The 16,411-nt window shown below is 34.8% G+C and overlaps 1 protein-coding gene across 3 annotated transcripts in view; it reads right to left on the bottom strand.

The window, feature by feature from the left end:
* LOC145292880 (tetraspanin-9-like) overlaps positions 1-16,021 on the bottom strand; it is a 76,613-nt gene extending 60,592 nt beyond the window's left edge. For 2 of the 3 annotated variants that reach the window (XM_080139000.1, XM_080139001.1), the window contains exon 1: positions 15,666-16,013. The gene's annotated coding sequence lies outside the window, so the exon portion shown is untranslated. Of the gene's footprint in view, positions 1-15,665 lie in introns of all 3 variants that reach the window. The other variant, XM_080138999.1, reaches the window with a different exon arrangement.
* Positions 16,022-16,411: the final 390 nt, after the last annotated feature.

The raw sequence follows: 16,411 nt of genomic DNA, 5'->3' as shown, positions 1-16,411 counted from the left end.
CTGCAGATTCCAGGTGCAGTTACTGTTTTTAGACATAATTTATATCACGCACCATAATAATATAAACGCATACATTGCACGAGCCATAATATACCATAATAATGTGAACACATGCGTTAAGTGCTATTAAATGGTTTCATTAAGTAGTTGTCATTAAATTGTTAAAACTTATTGAACTTGGGGGAGAATGACATATCACCGAATACATCATAAACTTAGGCCTATAGCCACATTTAGAGAGTAAACATTGCGAGAGCTATTCCAATTATTATTAAGCCTCCCACTGACAAAACCATGCATGTGCTTACATGCTGGCAAACACACTGCAGTGAGGTTTGAAAGGAGTACGATTAATTACTAGGATTATCGGTATATACTGAGTGCACAAACGAAATGGCATTTTCTATGTTATGATCAAGTGCCTAGTCGCTCTTTAACAACATTTCCAAAAACATTACCAAGGTATAGTCGACCCCCAAAAAATAACCTTAAAATCATCTCCCATAAATTCTACTTATACACAAGTATATACGGTATTTATAATTATTACCCCTTTAAGAAGAAAGTTCTTAAAGTGGAGCATTGTCTGGGAAATAAAGGCGGTCGGCTGGTCTGGGCAAAATCATAATTTCTGGTCGTTTGATCATATTGACCGTTTTAATGTTGTTTTTGTATTTGGCATTTATGGTTGCTAATTTCCCTTAATTCATGTGTGGTTGATGGTGGCCTAGGAGAAGTCAAAGGCAGCTTAGTATATTGTTAAAGAACTTTAATGCCTACTGGACAAAGAATGCCTACTATCCTTGAGTGGCCAAGGTACAGTGAGTTGTCAGGGCAACTTAGCATGAGGATTTTTTTCCCTACAAGTACTAGTTTTTATGAGGAATGGTTCACCTTCTCCAAGTGATGTTACCTTAAATAACACAAATCTACTAAGATCACAAGAAAGATGTGGTCATGGATATGACCTTAAACTATATCCGATGGTGAGGCCCCAGCTTGCAGGCCTTAGGAAGTGTGGAGCCACCCTTTAATTGCCATTGGTCCCAGGTCCACTCTGACCCGGAGTGGTAGTACCTGTTAGGGTCCCAACTATGCCTTAAATAGAATACGACTTAAAAAACAAATATACTATATTAAAAAATCGTTCTTCAAAATCACCAGATTCGGCATTAAATAACCTGAAAAGGGTTGATATGCTGTAAAACAAAACAACCAAACCAAACAAGAAAGATGTAACATATTTAAGAGGGGATAATTATGTTCTTCACTTTTTTTCTTTTTTTTTTAAAACTAAAAATGCGTTGGAAATGTAAAGGAGAACTCCAATGAAATATTTGAATATCTATGCATCTCATATGGAGATCAAGTGTTAGCTCTAGAAAGGGGGCCTCTTGATTTCTGAGAACTTCGACTGAAATACAATGAAAGAAAATTGAAACAAAAGTTAAACGTTAGAGAAAGACTTCAACTGATTGCCATGACTAATAATACCTGAAAACTATTTATTCAAACTCATTGGCTTAACATTCACAGGCAGCATGAATGGGAACAAATATATTGAGGATATTGCCACGGTTGCTGCAAAGAAGATTAGTTCTCTCTACCATGCTTGAAAGTTGCTCACACCTGAGAGTATTCTATACCTCATCAAAGCAACTATTCACTCATACATAGAGTATTGCTGCTACATCTGGACTGATGCATCTGCCACTAGTCTCATTCTTAGACAGGGCCCATAAAAAAGAATCTCCAATCTAGTAGGTCCCACACTATCAGTCAAACTCCAATCTCTGTCCCATCACCGAAATGTTGCATCTCTATGCCTGTTTTAGAATGTCTGACAAACTCAAGGCACTTGTACCCCCCTTGATGTAAATACACCCAATAAGCAGCAAAATCCTACCTCTACTCTGTAAAAATCCCTATGCCGGAAAGCCTTCTATTCTAATAGTTTCTTCCCTCAAACTGCTAGACTTTAGAATTTCCTTCCAGATTCCTGCTTTCCTAACTATACTGACATGCAGAAGATCAAGTTTAGTGTGAACAGATCCCTGGCTGCTCAATTCCCTACATTGTATCCCTGTCAAATTGGTTCCAAATAGTAGCCCCTTATGTTGTTCGGGGTGAAATAAAAAATAAAAAAATGTATTCTAAGCATTCCAGGGTATAACACGGGTACATTTTTTTTTTTTTTTTTTTTGCAACCTTTATTATTTTGAGAGTACGCCCACTCAAATTTGCCCCCCCCCCCAAAAAATACTTAAATTAAGTTATATACAAAAAATTTAATGGAAAAAAGAATTGCTCTATATCAAATTTTAAGATATTAAGATATTTAATTGGTGCACATGTGTGAGTGTCAATAATACGTGCTTGGTCCTAAAATATTAAATTTATTGTGAATTGTGGAATACATATTCTAACAGGGTGAGTAAGGTGGGCACATGATAATTTTATAAACTTTACCATACTGTATCATATTGCCCCCCCCCCCAGGAAAAGAAACAAACTTAAGACTAACGTTATATTTATTATGTATTTTACTCATTCAAGTCTTGCAACAAAAATAGTAAATACTAGCAGGCCGCCCGGCGTTGCCCGGTCATAAAATACACATAAGTATTATATTTAAATTAATGCAGAAACTGAGACATGTGCATGTGAATATATATTTTTTTTTTAAGTTCACTTCTTGTAAATACAAAAGAATTCTCGGGCTGAGATCGAAACCAAAACTTTTTTTTCTTTTTTTTTTTTTACACAGTGATCACTACTTATCAAGGCCCGGAAGCCACTCAAGGATAAGGTTTATTGCAAGTACATTAAGTTAGTGTGGAGATTTGATGAAGTGTTTACTTAAGGGGGCGGTTCATTAGGAATTTGTTAACGTTGGACTTGAACACATCCAAGTTGTAGTCCGGTGGGAAGCAGGAAGACGGAACAGAGTTCCACAGGCGTGCAGTTCTAAGAAAGAAGCTTTGTTCATGGAATCCGCGTTTTGATTTAGGCACAGATAAAGAGTGGGGGAAACTTTTGACAGTGGATTCAGCTAGACAGGTGTTTTTCGTGAAGGATTGGCGAGGGGGGGACCAGAGTTTGGAGTTCAGACGAGCACCTGCCATGGAAATAACGATAAAACAAGGACAGGCTCGCAACGTCTCTTCTGTGGGAGAGAGGTTGCAGGGTAGAGAAAAGGGCATCCCCCACTAAGCCACAAAGTCTATTTTGTTCTCTGTCAAGGCAGGATAGGCTATCTTTAGCAGCTCCTACCCAGATATGGCAACAGTATTCCATCCTTGGACGTACTTGGCTTTTATATAGATAGAGAATTGCATCAGTAGTGAGATATCTTCTGGAGCGGTAGAAGGATCCCACCATCTTTCCAGTGACCTTGGCAATAGACTTGATGTACGTGTTCCATTTCAGATCAGGAGTAAAGGTCAAACCCAGAAGCTTGTCAAAACACGGGGCCTCACCCAGATGAGAGCCATCCATCACAATTGATGCCAGATGGGGATCAGAGCGTTGATGATGTAAGGATAGGAGTTTGGTTTTGGATGCATTAAAGGTAACCAGCCACATCTTCCGCCACTGAACCACGCGCTCGAGATCAGAGGAGAGAGAATGAGAGAGAACTTTGTCATTTACAGCCTTTGATGTGTTACCGTAGATGGTCGTGTCATCAGCATAGATGTCAACGAATGATTTAAGTATGTGTTAAAGTTTGATTCAAGTACAATAACCATTAGACTAGCATGACAATCTTTAAAGGGTATTTTCAAACAACTTATTCTTAACATAAGTAATCTGTAGTGTGAACTATTCACGCATGCACATTCATGAATCAGTTAGCAAATAGAAAAATCCAATGACACCCATGTACCAATTTTTCAATGTTGACCCTTTAGCAGCACATTTTTCCGGATGAAATCAGATTAAAAATGTTTCCACATGTTTGAATATCCCATATAGCAAATTTCACGTTTGTAGATACAAAATTCGTTGAGTATATAGGTTGAGATGTGTCCTCACACACATTCTCACTTTTATAGATATAGATTATAAAAATGATTTATATAAATTAAGATTGGGATTATTCAGAAAACTTTTCTTTTCTTAGATGCGACTCTCACAATGTTTCGACTGATGTAACCTCTGACCAGCATCAAATGCATCTTGTCAAACTCTTGGAATCTACAGAATTTCAAATTGAAACCTTTACTTAATCCAAAGGAGTAGATTGTTCTCATTCTATCAGTCATGATTGAGTAGAAGCCTCAAGTAATTTTTAATTATATTCTTAGTATTGCCTCTACTGAGGATTGAAAGAAGACTCATTTACTCAGAACTTATGACTAATTATCGCCTTAATTGCCTGCAATTGACCACTGTGAATTAAATAAAGGGTATAGTTCAAAATTCTTTACAGATTCCTCAGAGTTCAACAAGACACAAAGGTTTGAGGTTACATCAGTGGTAATGTGTGAGAATAACTCCCAAGATGAGAGCAGTGGCCCAAATAATCTAAATAAAGTTATCCTCATCTGAAAAATTCCAAACCATAAATGTAATGATCTTATAAAAAGATTTATTTTGTGCATATTTTTTAATGCTTCTCTTAGGTCAGATAAACTGGGGCCTGTTGAAACAGCATTTTGAAATATGGGGAACAGGATGCAGGGGGGGTCAGAGGGTCAATAACGTGAGAATCACTGAACTCTATTGGGACATTTCTCAACAAGCACACACACCCATTTCTTCCCCAACCCCATAATAAACATGACCCCCATTTTACTCCTTTATCACACATTTTCTTCATTTAGAAACCACCACCACCATCATTATTATTATTATTATTATTTATCCACATCTGTTGCCATATTTTGGTAAGTTTAGGCCGAATGACAGGAAGTGTTCCAGTTTCTGTTACAGTCAATGGACTATTTAAAAAAGGCGGACACTAACGGATACCAAAATATATTAGTATCAGGCTAAAAAGATCAAATATGGAATAAGTAAGAATAAACCAGTCAGACATAGAAAGTCTATTAAATGAACCAATCCTAAATATTCTAGACAGAATTGCTCGAGTTGGCATCTTTAATGAGAAACAAAAAAAATGTATAAGCAAGTTTCAGCTGTTTATAATTAGGATCAAAATTAATTCTCGAATTATTTTTTCTTGAATTACTTTTTTAAAACCAATAACAAGGAAATTTTTAATTTGCAACGGAAATAATTCTCTAAATATCCATTGAAAAAAAAATAATTAAAAATCAAGAAAAAATACACCCCCCCTCCTCAAAAAAACTAATGTATAAGCAAAATTTTATTTATTATATAAAAGGCAACTGCCTGTACATGTGTGTGTGTGTGTGTGCCTAGCTAAAAGTTAGAAACTACACTAGACACAACCACAAAACCGATATATTCTTTTTCAGTATTGCTCTGGATAGTTTGGAGGTCCCAGGAACAAAATTAGACCGGGGTGGGGGTGGGGAGGAGCAACATTTAGAGATTTATTATTTCATTCATCAAAAACTCCAACAAAAAAGACACGCTCTTTACTTAGTTTTAAAGTGTAGTAAGTGTTCTGTCCTGTGTTAAAAGAGAGAATATCCTTAACTTCGGATAAGGGAGAGGAGAGAGAGAGAGAGAGAGAGAGAGAGAGAGAGAGGCAGAAATAAGAAAAAGAGAGAGTTGAAGGAGGTGGAGAGAGGTTTTAACAGAAAGATTTAATTCTTTTATTCCGTTGTTCATGTGCTCAGGATGTGTGGTACAGGTTCTGTCATCCGTTGGAGGAGAGGATCTCCTTGACTGGGGACCAGGAAGAGAAGAGACAAAGAAAGAAAGAGTGGGAAGAAAGAGAGTAGAAAGAGAGAGAGACACACTTTAACTTTTCTATTTTGTTGTTCATGCGCCCGAGCAATGCCGGATAATCATGCTATTCTCTTTAAAATTAAAACCAAAATCCTTGAATTTTTTTTCTTTATTTTAATCTGTAATAAGAACATTAAAACATTGCAACAGAATTAAATCTCTATATCAATAAAATTTCTAGCCGATTATTCGTAAGAATTCTTTCTTGCTTAAAATAAATTTTATACATTATTTCTTAAACAAATTTTTTTTAAATTTGATTTTTTTTGTGTTTTATGATACTTTTGGCTAAGAGCAAAGTGTAGTAGCTGTTCTGATACTACACTTCATTCATTCTGTTCTCAGTCAAGGAAGGAGAAATCTGTCTAGATTGAAGCAAATTTTATTTTTGTATCGCTTTCTGATAATTAGCTTAAATCCTACCATTAAAAACTGACCTTGCGTTTAACTATCCTTGTGTGGAAACAGGTAAATTACTTCTGTTATTTTAAGCATCTTTAAAAACAGTTTGAAATCCTTAGAGCATTTGTTATCCATTACGTTGTTAACTACTCATAAAAAAAAATAAGCCATTCCCCCCTTTCACTCTTGTTCTCGCTTTTGCTATGTAGTATTATTGTATCGTGTATTAATGCAATTCTTTTGTCTGTTATGATTATGGGTCGTCATACTTTTGTTAACCCTTTACAGAGCGCTTATCAAAAATACTTTGATGGAATTGGCTCAACTGAGCTCCAAATCTGAAGCCATCCTTGTGACAGGACATTAGTCTGTCTTTTATACTTTCAGTTATAGACCTTACAACACCTAGTATCCTCAAATGGTCACTTGTCTAAGTTTCATGTTGCTTAACTTTGATGATCCAATGTTTTGGAGATTTAAGCATGAACACAGACATGGCAAAAAAACAACAAAAAAAAACAAAACAGAGACGCATTAATCAAATGATACGGATCTTGGTAGATCTGAGTTTGTTATCATTTCAGGGTAACTCCGATTAGAGAGCTTAATGAAATGCTAGACTAATGCAAAAACTTACTGTATATGATTTGTTGTTCATTAAAGTCGAGCTGAGCAAACTTCTTTGGTCTACACCATATCCCAAACTATGGCAGCCCATACATAATGATCTTGAGCAAGGTTGCACAAAATGGCTAAGACCTTGACATTCCCTTCCATGTTCCTGCTTCCTCAACTGTACTGGCATGCAGAAGTTCAAGTGTAATATGAACAGACATCTTGCTGCTCAACTCCCTACGTAGTATCCCTGCAACTTATGTCGTTGATAATAGCCTCCTACATCAAAGTGGCACTGTGCCTTGTTTGGGGTGAAATTGTAATACAAAGAAATAAAAAAAAAAAAAAACAATTGCGATTCCATCATCAAAGGCTGGCCACTTGTTGACCTGATTGCTCAGCTAAGTATTTCTTGGTAGCTGTTGCCCAGGCCCAGATCCTCAGTTATCTACTGATAGTCCTACACCATCCAGACAAAGAATTAGAGAAGAATAGTGGAGAGAGGAGCGTTGCCCGGACATAAAAAAAAAAATTTAAAAAAAAAAAAAAAAAAAATTGTAACAACAGAGCGGTGGGGGTCGGTCGAGGTCGCCCGGTAAAAAAAAAAAAAAGGAAGTGAAACCGAAAGCAAAATTTTGTAAGAAAAAAAAAAAAATGCCGCAGGCTGGGTGCAAACTCACAAAACATAAGGCACTAAATGAGCACCCCATACATCAGACTAAGACGCTAACCATATTCAGTCAATCAATTAATGAAGGTTTTATGATAAAACTTTTATCACTCAATGAGGAATCCCCTCCCTGAACTTTAGCCATCTATCTTCTGCCATGTGGGGCCCATGTTTTGTATTAGGTCGTCCCTCCACCTTGGTCTTCCCTTTGTCCTCTTATGTTTATGAGATGTCCATTTCATTGTCCTGGTGGACCATCTGTTGTCATGTCATCAGTATGCCTTGTATTTAAAAATTCAGGTGATCGGTCATCTCAATACAGACCAATCATTCTCCTGTGCATTACGAGCAATTTGCTAGAATCCATGTTAAATAGAGAAGTAGTTAGTCACCTCGGCAAAAATAACCTCCTTAGTAACCTACAATATAGTTTCTGTTCTGTTAAATGTACAGCAGATATACTAACAGTTAAATCTCATAGGATTAGCGAATCTCCTGACGGAGGCTTAATTTCTAGGGCAATTGCTCTTGACATGTCAAAGGCCCTTGATAAGGTTTGGCATAAAGGTCTATTCCACAAGATCTCCAGCTATGGTATAACTGGAAATATATTCTCAATTATTAAATCATTTCTCTCTGATAGATGAATAAGAGTAATGGTTGATGAGAAGAAATCAGAAGCTCAGTATTAATCCTAGAGCCCCTCAGAGGTCTATTCTGAGCCCAACTCTCTTCCTGATTTACATCAATTATCTCTCAAATTACATCCCAAGATAATTTGTAGACATTTATCCTGACGACACTACCATCTATAGCAACACTTCAAAGGCCATAAATGACCTAGATCTCTGATTCACTTTCCTCTGATCTTGATCATGTGGTGCAATGGGGAAAGGGGTGGCTGTTTACTTTTAATATATCTAAAACCAAGCTTCTATCTTCCCATCATCAGCACTGATAACTGTCTGGCATCAACTGAAATGAATGGCTCTCGTCTTGAGGAGGCTCCATGTTTTGATAAGTTTCTTGGTCTGACCTTTACTCCTGATTTGAAATGGAACACACATCAAATCCATGGCCAAGGTCGCTGGAAAAATGGTGGGATCCTTCTCTCGATCCAGTAGATATCTCATTGTCAATGCAATTCTCTACTTCTATAAGAGCCAAGTACATCCTAGGATGGAGTACTGTTGCCACATCTGGGCAGGAGCTGCTAGAAGTACCTTATCCTGCCTTGATAGAGTTCAAAATAGACTTCATAGCCTAGTAGGGAATGCCCTTTTCTCTTCCGTGCAACGTCTTTGTCACAGAAGAAACATCGTCAGCCTGTTTCTACTTTACTGTTATTTTCATGGCAAGTGCTTGTCTGAGCTCCAATCTATGGTCTCCCTTTGCCAAACTTTCACAAAAACACTCATCTAGCTGAAACCACTCTCAATAATTTCCTCTATTCTTTACCTGTGCCTAAACCTACATGTAGATTCCATGAACAAAGCTTTTTAGAACTGCACACATGTGGAATGCTCTTTCATTTGCCTGCTTTCCAACTGACTACAATATAGCTGTCTTCAAATCTAACATACACAAGTTCTTGATGAGCCATCCCCTTAAGTAATCTATTTTACCAAATTTTCACTACTAACGATTACTACGATTTTGTCACATTGTACACTCATTAACCATTATCCTCGAGTGGCCTCTGGGCTTTGTACGGCACAATCACGTTTACACACTGGTTCTCGCCAGATCACCGAAGTTAAGCAACGTTGAGTCTGGCCAGTATTAGATGGGTGACCATTTGGGAAGGCTAGGCGCTGTATGTACCTTCTGGGAAGGTTGGGCGTGGGGCCAGCACTCTCACCCTGTAAAAAGAACTCTTCGCTACAAAAACATCTACAAAAAGTTGTAGATGGCCTATGCCCCTCCAGGGGCTCAAGGGCTATGGATGGATGGCCTCTGAGCCTTAATAAGTGGTGACTCCTATATTTTAAAATTCTAAGAGTCGGAGTCATTGTGGCATGGTCCCTAGCCTTGGTGGATGCCATCTTGGATGATGATAGCCTCTTGGTGTATTGACATGAATCACACTGATATTTAATATGAAATGAGGTATAAAAGTTACGTTTAACAAAGAAAATAGACATTATCATATATAACATTTTTATACGAGATAATATTGAAGTTACTTTCAATCATTCATACAAACACATATTTGGTGAAGAAATTCGCAAGGCTTAGAATTGTGTGTCAATATATTCGGTGTGAATATGCGCGAGTAAGTAATACACGTGTGTGAGTATTTAGCGGTGTTGTATTGTGTATGTGCGTGCATTGATTTACCTCGTTTTTGTGAGAGCATGTATAGCTGTGGGAGTTGATGAGAAATATTGGTACACGAGTCAGAGTTCTTTTCTTTTGAAACTTGCCTCCAGGTGCATTTGACCGGTCATTTCTCAAGATTTTGGCTGTTTGTTGTATAGGACTTTCTAATTTCGTGTCAACTTACTATTTTCGCAGAAAATAATTTGCATTGACACCTTTTGTGAAAACTTGCTAGCTTTAGGAAGTGACAAAGAGCAAATCTAAATAGAGACAGAAAGAGCATAGCAATCATAGCCATTTGCTTTTTAGCATTTGTAGGAATCACTTGGCGATTTAGCCCCCACATCATACCATCCTAATGTAAAATGTAAAAAAATTTAGCGCATATTTAGAATTTAAAAAAAAAAATAAAAAAATAAAAAATACAGAAAAATCTTTATGGAGTATGTACTAGTCATGGAACGAAGATGTCATATACCAAAAATCACGTAAATTGATATAGTATTTTTTTTTAATAAAAAAAAAAAAAAAAACAAATTTTACTATTTTTAGCGATTAATAATAAAATAGTATGGTCCATAAATCTCAGTAGTCAAATGGAGTTGTTAGCCTTCAAATTTTAACACATTCTAAAACAAAATGGCCACTCACGGCCCTCTACTTGCTTCCTCATAAAATTTAATTTTCTTATTAAAAATATTATATATATATATATATATATATATAACAAAAAAAAAATTAATTTAAATAAATTTTTGATATATGACATCTTCGTTTTGTGGCAAATACATATACTATAATGATTTGTCTGTATTTTCTGCATTTTTGTTTTTAAAAATAATCTATAATATAAATCTTACCTGCCTGTTTAAATGTATGCATGTTTATATGTATGTTTGCCTAAAACTTTCGACAGAGGCGACGGAATTTCACAAGATTGATATTGTTTTGAAGCTAGACCCTTCGGACGACAAATATCGAAAAATCAGCTAAAAACATTATTTTCTTCACCCTCAACTGGACACTTTTCTACAGGGAGGGGGTCGTTTTTTTTCGTAAGGTATCCCTCTTTTTGGATGTCTAGCCTTAATTTAAACATTCACCACTTCTGCTTTAGTGATGGGCACAATAGCAAAGGCATCACTTTTTTTTTTTTTTTTTCCACGTTTTTTTCCTTCTTCATGGTATGGATTCAAGCCTACCTGCCTACTACCGCGTTTTTTGGGGGGAGGGCTCAACACACACCTACAAACACCCAGGCAATGCTGGGCACCCAAGCTAGTCTATAACATAAATCTCACCTGTCTGTTTAAATGTATGTATCTCTATGTAAAACTTTCGATAGAGGCGACAGATTTTCACAAGATCGGTATTGTTTTTAAGCTCGACCCTTCGGACGACAAATATCGAAAAATTAGCTAAAAACATTAATTCCTTCACCCTCAACTGAACACTTTTCTACAAGGAGGGGTCGCTTTTTTCGTCGATATTTTCAAAAGTCATCTCTTCTTGACTAGCCTTAATTTAAACATTCGTCAATTCCCGTTTGGCGATGGGCGCAACAGCAAAAATGTCACTTTTTTTTCATGTTCTTTTCCTCCTTCACGGTGCGGGTTCAAGCCTGCCTGCCTGCCTACTACCACTTTTTTTTTTTTTTTTTTTTTTGCTCAACACCCGGACAACGCCGGGCACCCAAGCTAGTTATGAATAAGGAACAAATTGTATCGCCTTTTCGAAACATTTTAACCATCAAATCTTTACAGTTTATACATATATATATATATATATATATATATATATAGGAACATTTTCAGAAAGACAGTTCGTATTGGCCTACTTTTTTCACATAGACGTGTTACTTTTGGGGGGTTTGAATGATTTTCATTAGTTTAAAAATACTACTTTGCGTTAACACCTTTCATGCAAACAGCCTTGTAAATGCCTACGAATTCCCATTAATCGCTTAAACATTATTTTATTCACAAAACTAAAACTATTTTATCAATTTACATAATTTTTGGAATACGTCGACATTTTACCGAACTAGATCATAGCCTGGGTTTTAGGTTTGAGTAAATCGATTCAAATTCTGGAGAAATAGTGATCTTTTTCAAAATTCGTTTTAGTTTTTCTTATATATATATATATATTTTTTTATTTTATTTTTTTTTTTTTTTCACTAAATATATGAATAATATTAAACAAATAAAATAAAACGTATATTAATTGAATGGTAATTCGGAATCTTAGCTCATTGTTTTAAGGGAGATAACTATGCTACCAAAGTAGTTGAAAAAAATTGTTTTTTCTTACAATTACTCGAAAGTTTTAAGGAATTACGGTGTCATTGCATTTCATTTTTTTTTTAATTATTAATGCTATAAAACTTTGTTACATTAAATTAAGTAGTTGAAAAGATTTTTTTTCTTACAATTCTTAGTGAAATGGAGTTACCCCCCTTAGAACAAGGAGGTAAGATTCCAAATTGCCAATCAAATCAATGTCACCAATCGTGCGAAAATGTAACGTTCTACCAGTACTTCGTTTAATTTTCAATTTTTGAGCCATTATCTAGACTCTAAATAACTATAATAAAACCGCCATTTCTTTCTTTTTTTTCCTTTAACAAAAATTAACTTTAACAGACTACTTTTGTTTTAAAAGAAAAACACTTTAAAATAAGTTAAAAACATAAAACTTATCAGAGTAGGTAGAAGAGTAACGTATCTTGCCTTTGATAATATACTGCTTTTGTTTTGTTGACTATTGTAAAAAAATAAAATATGTCCTAATAAATTTTAAAATCTAAAAAATTTTTTTTATTTATTTTGAAGAAATAAATAATTTATTTTTATTAGCTAACAAGCGTTTTTCTGTGTTGTTCATATTTAAGTGTGGTTGTTAATGGTTTTGCAACACGTCAAACGAAAGCGCCGATAAAAAAAAAGGAAAGTTTTCACTTCAAAATAAAATCGTTTTAAATAGAAAAAAAAAAAAAAAAAAAAAAAAAAAAAAAAAAAACGAATAAATAAATTCAGTTCTCTGTTATTGTACCTATTTACTATGCCTCCCCACGGGACAGAGTTAGACACCAGGGTCGTTTTTTAACGTGGAGAAAAGGTACAAAAATAAAAATTGTCTCAGTCGTGAAGGACACCTCCTCCACCGAAAGAGAACAAGAAACGGAAGTGCAGCAGCACCCGAAGAACAGATACTACACCTTGATCTTGACCATTGTAACGAAATTCGAAAAAAATATATATTTATGTTTAATATTTTAGCACTTCCTGCATTACACAGATGGCGCCAAGAGGGCGATAAGTCCGATTTCTTCTTGATCAAGTGTACCGTCCGTCGTCCGAATAATCCAGAAGTGCCAATTAAATTGTTAGGTGAAAGTAGATGAAAGTAACACTCTCCCCATGTTAAGAATGGGTTTCTAAATAATATTATTTCAGCAGCACAGTACAGTACAGTACCTTTTCTGCATGAATACATCTAAAACTTTATAACTTTTCTAATATGAAGCTTGAAAAGTAAAAAGAAAAATATGTTTAGCACTAGTAGTGCACAGTGCAGTTGCAGTTGTTTAACACCCACAAGATTTGGATTTGCAGTTTCTAGCAAATAATGACTTTTTTTTTTTTTTTTTTTTTGTTAGCAAAACTCAATTTTCGCTAATTGTCTTCGAAAACTATTTTCATTAATTAATTCGGTGTTTATGCACTTATGTTACCGTGCTATTTTTAAAAATAGTATTTTCAAGTTAATTTAAGTTTCACGATATATATATATATATATATATATATATATATATATATATATATATCATTATATTGTTAGGTGGAAGTACAGAATAGTTACATAACAACCTCCCTTCAGCTTTCAAAATAATATTTCGGCATGGTAAGCAAACATACGTGGATACCATTAATTTTTTTACCTTATCTTTTTTCGTAATTTTTGTTCATTACTGTAACATAACAATTAAGTTCTTACTTATTAACTTAATAGTCATGTTAATGAACAGATCTTAAAGATACCATGGATTTTACATGAAATTCAATATTTCGACTTTCGCTCTAAAAATGAAGACGCACCTTTTGTTTATGAACAATATTCATTGAACAAATTTTTACTTAGTTTCCACTTTAATATTTTCGGTGCTTATGCATTTTGTTACTTTTTTTTTTTTTTTATATAATAGTATTTAAGTTAGATTCAAGTTTTAGTTTTACGATATATTTTATATGAAATTGTAAGGCGAAAGTAGAGAAGAGTTAAAAACACACTCCTCATGTTAAGAATCGCTTTCTAAATAATAACATTATTTCAGCACGGTAACAAAAGTGCACAAGTAGCGCATTCTCCTTTAAAATGACAACTTTTGAAGTTTTTTAGGGTATGCTGAAAACGAATATCGTATTTAAATTTTCCGCACACTTTAACATTTTCCTTAAAAATGACAGCCTTTTTTTTCCGCGTGCAGCAATGGCCACCACTTTCGGAAAACTACTTGTTTGCGGAAAATTTAAATACGATATTCGTTTTCAGCATACCCTAAAAAACTTCAAAAGTTGTCATTTTAAAGGAGAATGCGCTACTTGTGCACTTTTGTTACCGTGCTGAAATAATGTTATTATTTAGAAAGCGATTCTTAACATGAGGAGTGTGTTTTTAACTCTTCTCTACTTTCGCCTTACAATTTCATATAAAATATATCGTAAAACTAAAACTTGAATCTAACTTAAATACTATTATATAAAAAAAAAAAAAAAAGTAACAAAATGCATAAGCACCGAAAATATTAAAGTGGAAACTAAGTAAAAATTTGTTCAATGGGTATTATTATACAAACACCGTGACAGCGAATTAGTAAAATCTTTTACGTAGTATTCTGTTACGTTTCGGTGTGCTGAACACGAATCTGAAAACTGGGTTAGGGTTAGGGTTAGGGTACATTTTTTTCTACTAATTCGCTGTCACGGTATTTGTATAAATTTACCGAATGTTCAAGTCAAAGTATAAAGAATGGTTTCTAAATAATAGTGTTATTATTTCAGCACGGTCCGTATTCTCAGTCTGAACAAGTGCCCTAATTTGTTTAAAGTAATAATGTTTCAATGGCGGTCATCTTAAAGCTGAAAAGTTCAAGATAATCAATAATTAATATGCGTGTGTATGCCACATGCATCCCAACGAATTGGTTTATCGTCTTTGTTTAGCAAGAAGGAATATACTTTTAACGGAAGGGGGGGTGATAAACAAATCATTCTTTCGGAAGGAAGAGGTGATGCCTGGGAGAATGGTCTATTGGGCAGCAACCGAACCATACTGTTCTTTTGGACTCAATGCCAAGGGACCCGTGCTTCGTGCTAGATTTGCGCCAGTAAGACTTAATGAAGCGGAGTTTAACTTGATGAATATTCTCATTATTATTGATTTCTCTAAAACAAAAAGTAATAAAATAACAAATGTGACATAATTAGATATTATCTATTAGACGAAATAAATAATTTAAAACAAAAACAAACATAAAAAAGAATACACAAAGGGAGGCGCAAAACCGCACCAGCTGGAATTATGGACTTAATAAACATCAACAGGTGTCCCTTCTTTTGGTACGAACAAAAAGGATCCGAGTCGGACAAAAAAACTGAAACGAACGGACTTTTTCTTTTTAAATACAAGAAGATAAAGTTATTTAAAAGAACGAAACTAATTTTTATTTATTTTTTAATCAAAACAAAAAAGAAAAAAAAGATGAACTTACCACCGAGAATAATGAAAATGTTTCCGGTTAAATATGAATAGCTTCGGGAGCAGCATCACCGAGAAGGAATTTGTTTTTTAGTTTAAATATAGTTTTTTCTTAGTGTGTGTGTGTGTGTGTGTGTGTGTGTTTGTTTGTTTTTGTTTTTAGTAATCCCACTGTGACACAATTCTTGGTGTAATGGAGGGGCAACTCATACTTCAGAGTATTTATCTAAAAAAAAAAAAAAGTGCTTTTAGACAGAATGGTGATTGCCTCCCTTGGATAAAACTTTGCAAAGGTTCATTCATCTTATTTAAATACTTTGGGGGCGACGAATTAAATATTAATAAAATTATAAAACAACTTACTTCTCATGTATGTATGTGTGTGTGTGTGTGTGTGTGTGTGTCTCTCTCTCGCCTTTACGTAAATTGTATTGTTTTTAAGAAGAAGAAGAAGAACAACAACAACAACACCAGTCACCACTTTGTGAAGGCTTAATGTCGCCCAAATTCCACTGAAGACCAATGGTCACTAATAATGAGAAATCAATGGTAAAAGGCTGTTGTGATAACGCAACTTACTTTGCAAATGGTATCAAGAGGTGGAGAGTACTGTAAATCTGGAGATTCCAAGGACCACCACAGGTTGTTCTCAAAGAGAATTCATTGATGATAGTCTGTATGAAAATTCTTCATGAATAATAATAATAACTTTTGGTGTACCAGTTCTCTTGGTTGTGCCTTTTTGTTTCATTTCTGTTG

The sequence above is a fragment of the Euprymna scolopes genome, chromosome 14, assembly GCF_053919585.1.
Source record: "Euprymna scolopes isolate OS-2025 chromosome 14, ASM5391958v1, whole genome shotgun sequence".
Lineage (NCBI taxonomy): Eukaryota > Metazoa > Mollusca > Cephalopoda > Sepiida > Sepiolidae > Euprymna > Euprymna scolopes.
The sequence above is the reverse complement of the archived record's forward strand: the minus strand, read 5'-3'. Positions and strand labels throughout refer to the sequence as shown.